The following is a 4,477-nucleotide window of genomic DNA, read 5'->3' on the forward strand; positions in this document are numbered from 1 at the left end:
TGGGGACAAGAATCACGGGCATTGCACAAGGACTCATGCTATGTTGCACCCACCCCTTTTCTAACAACTCATTCACTTGTTTTTGAATTTCCTTAGCCTCCTCGGGACTAGTCCTATAGGCTGGCCTATTAGGCAAAGATGAGCCTTGTATGAAATCAATTTGGTGTTCTATACCTCTTAGGGGTGGGAGACCCTTTGGAGGTTCTTGAAAAACTTCTTTGAACTCATCTAAGACTAATGACAAGTCTAAGGGACATCTAGAGTGAGGGTTTTGGAAGGAGGGGGAAGATTCACTAGGATAAGCTAGGAAGATGGGTTTTTGGGCAAGCATTACCTTCTTCACCCCTTTGAGGGTGATCATGCTCTTCTTGGACTCATTGCCATGCCCTTGCGCCTTCTTTTGCGCCTTCTTTTCTTTTCTTTTCTTTATCATTTGCAATTGGTCCTCATTGACTTCTCTTGGTGAAAGAGGTAGTAATGTGATTTTTTTGCCTTGGAAGCTAAATGTAAATTTGTTGGCATGACCATCATGAAAAGCTTTCCTATCAAATTGCCATGGCCTTCCTAATAAAATGTGGGTTGCTTCCATGGGCACTAAGTCACATAATACCTCATCTTTGTAGTTTCCAATGGAGAAGTTAATAAGGACTTGTTTGTCCACTTTAATCTCACCTTCCTCACTAAGCCAAGAAAGCTTATAGGGCTTGGCATGAGGGATGGTTTTCAAGCCAAGCTTGTCCACAACCCTTGTGCTAGCCACATTAACACAACTTCCACTATCAATTATGAGGGAGCAAGTTTTGTTGTTGATTTGGCACCTTGAGTGAAAAATATTTTCTCTTTGGTTTTCAAATTCTTTAGGCACTTGGCCTAGCATGCGCCTAACCACCAACAAACCTCCTTCATTAGGTTTGATTTCATCCTCACTTGAAGATTGTGAAGAAGTGTGGGAGGAAGAACTTTTAGGGGAGGGGGGAGAAGAATGTTCACTTTCAACCTCTCCTTTAGGGTTCAAGATCATGTTCCTCTTTGTTGGGCAATTTGAAGCAATGTGACCATAGCCCAAACACTTAAAACATTTTATGGAACTAGTTCTTGAACTTTGAGAAGAGTTTGCACTTTCATGGGAGGTTCTAGACGAATTAGTCCTAGGTGGGTGGTCTTTGGAAGGTGGTTTCTCATCCTTTCTTTCTTTTCCTTTCCAAGTTCTAGAGTAATATTCATTGTATGAAGTATTTCTCTTGGCCTCTTGTTTCTTTTTCAATTGACTTTCAACTTTTAAGGCCAAGTGTAAAATTTTGTCAAGAGTGGAATACTCATATAACTCAACTACATCTTGAACTTCTCTTCTAAGACCACTCACAAATCTAGCTACCTTTTCTTCTTCACTTTCAAATTGGAGTCCTACTTTGAGAAGCATGGACTCCATCATTTTAAAATATTCATTCACACACATAGACCCTTGTTGAAGCCTTTGGAGCTTCAAAAGAGTCTCCCTCCTATAGTAGGAAGGAACAAATCTAGCGCGCATCAAAGTTTTAATGTCCATCCAAGAGGCCGCGGGTGGCTCTTGGTTAATATTGTCCATACACAATTGATGCCACCATGTCATGGCATAATCTTCAAATTCTAAAACTACTAAATCTACTTGTTCTTGATCACTAACTAAATGAATATTGAAGATTTGGTCCACTTTTTGCTCCCACTCTATGTAGAGGTTTGGATCATTCTCCCCCTTGAACTTTGGAATCTTGATTGGTGGAGGTTGTCTTTGTGGGAGTTGATTGCGCCTTCCACCACCATCATAGCCGTGTCTTCTTCTTCTTCCACCATGGCTAGAGTCCTCGGAAGAGGACCTCCTCCTTCTCCTCTCATCTTCCCTAAGCTCAAGTCTTTGGATGTGCTCTTGTAGGAAGATCTCACTTTGCCTCCTATCCGCCCTCAATATGTCAAAAGTTTCTCTCCTACTCACTTCCATCTCATGTAAGATGTTGGCAAGGGTCATTTGTTCACTTTCTTGGGCCATAGGAGTCACTATGGGAGGGGAATAAGGTGAGATCGACTCCTCCTCTTCTTCTACCTCCAAGATTGGATCCATATTCATGTTCCTACACCAAATGCTCACCAAAAACCGAGACAAGGAAGAGGTTAGCTAACAAAAAATTCCAAACCCAAGACCAAGTGTGGTCTTCTCAAGCACCCAAGTGTTTTTGATCACACTCCCAAAGCACACAAGCAAGGCTAGCACTCAAAAACCTTCCAAACAAGTGAAAACACCTTTAAAGAGATGAAAACCTTTTCAAAGCTCAAACAAGTGGCTCAGCCACAACACTCTAGGAAGACAAGGAAAAGAAAACTACTAAGATAAAACAAGGATTACCTAAAGACAAGCAAGCAAAGCTAAAAAAAACAAGAAAGTTTAACTTTTAAGGAAACTTGTTTTTAAAGACAAAACTTGAACAAGACTAAAACAATGAAAAGCACTTTTAAGGACTCTATGGAAAGCATTTGAACAAGCCAAGATTATACCTCAAATTATGCATACACCATGAAAGATCATAACCAAGTCAAAGCATGGAACTAATTTTCCAATATCACCCAAAATCCAAGTATAAATTTTGGTAGCATAACACCTAGTAAAAATGGCCAAATGGATTCACCAAGCATTGTAAAAGCTCTCGGCCAAACTGTTTTTGGTCTTGAAAACACTTTTTCTTTTCAAAACTAGGTACTTAAAATGATGAGAACGATGTTTTAGGGTGTCTTGAACACTTAGTTCCTTAAAATTAGGTCAAAATCAATTTCAAGGAGCATACAACAACACAAGGCATAGATCTCAAGCAATAGTTCAAAAACTTATAAACAAAAACAAGAAAACTCAAAGAAGCATATGACAAGAGACTCAAGCAAAAGTTAGACACATTTAAAGACTCAACATGACATACACAAAGATACAAACATGTAGCTATCATGCATTTAAACTCATGGATTTGAGGCTCAAAGAGTAAGCATCAAAAGACATGTTATCCAACCACATTTAGGAGCAAAAGGCAAGGCAAGGCAAGATGAGTGGTGTATGCCGCCACTTGCCAAGGCAAGATAAGGCTTGAAAGAACTCCACTCCCTAAGGAGGAATGCTCTCACAAAAGGTTGAAACACAAAGTGTATAATTTTTCCAAAATGTTCAACCCTTGTACAAGTGTTAGAGGTCCCCTTAAATAGACAAGTCTAGGGGCCCCTTAGCAAAACAACTAAGTTAAAGGATTACAAAAGAAACCTAGCATGTTCTAGAAAGTAGGTCATCCTAGGGTGCACATGGGTGAATTTTCGTCCAAGCCATCTAGGTGGCAAGTCTTCATGGCCAAGGCTCCCAAAGGAAGGTTCTAGAACATTCTAGAAGACTTGGTGTCCAAGGCATGTGGGCCTCCCCTTTCTAGATGCTTCTAGAAAGTCTTATTCCTTCTCTCTCTTCCTTAGGACGCCAAGTGTCTCCTATGTGGTCCTCCTCCTTTCTTATTCCTACAAAAGCAAATTAAGGAATTTATTAGCATGTTGGTTTAAGGTTAAGCTAATCTTTTGAGTCAACAAGTCAACCCAAAGTCAAGGTCAACAAGTCAACTCAAAAATAGTCAACCAAGCCAACTTAAAGGAATTTTAAACTAAAGAAAATAAAAGCAAAGGAAGGGATCAAGGAACTCCCTTTCTTCTAAGCATGTGCCATGGGCCATCATCCTTGGTAGGGATCAATCATTTATCAGAATCAAAGGATAGAATTCCTTTGATGAGTGCATGCTTATATCTAGTTGAATTATTATATGTGTTTATATATTAGCGCACCCTATCTACTTGTGTTTGACGATGATCGTGTAATGCATTACACATGAGCAGATGATGTTGCACGTGGTGTTGGTGAGGCATAGAGCCGGAGCAGGGCTAGCATGGGAAATCTTTTTATGGAGCTATTTCTTTATGCATTTTAAGGACTTTGTATACACTGGTGTTATTAGACATGAAGTTTGTATTTGATATTTATATTTTGGTGGATTTTGAATAATTCGCGATGTAATGAAGTTTTAAAATTCCCACGTTTTGGGAAAAGATAACATAATAAATGAAGTTTTATTTATATATTGGTTTTATTTTATTTAAATTAGTAATATCCAACCAGAATGTTTCAAAACAATTGTGCAAATCTCTTTCTCTCATCTTGTTCACTTTAAAATCTTAAGAAAATCAAACAAATCAATCTTTGTTAGTTTGCATGTGTTTCTGTGTTATCTGTTAGTGTAATCTACTTAGATATACTGATTGGAACGTTTCTTGATTAAGAAAGCATGTTGGTTGAGTGAGATTCGCGAATTCTATATTTTTACATAATTTTCCAGTATTTTAACCGATTGATTTCATACTTTAATTTGTTGATTCAAAGTGTATGAAAAAATAAACCTGCTATTTTTATTTTTAATCAATTGAAAGT

Source organism: Vigna unguiculata, chromosome 10 (assembly GCF_037176805.1).
Source record: "Vigna unguiculata cultivar grain cowpea cultivar isolate G323 ecotype 2 chromosome 10, ASM3717680v1, whole genome shotgun sequence".
Lineage (NCBI taxonomy): Eukaryota > Viridiplantae > Streptophyta > Magnoliopsida > Fabales > Fabaceae > Vigna > Vigna unguiculata.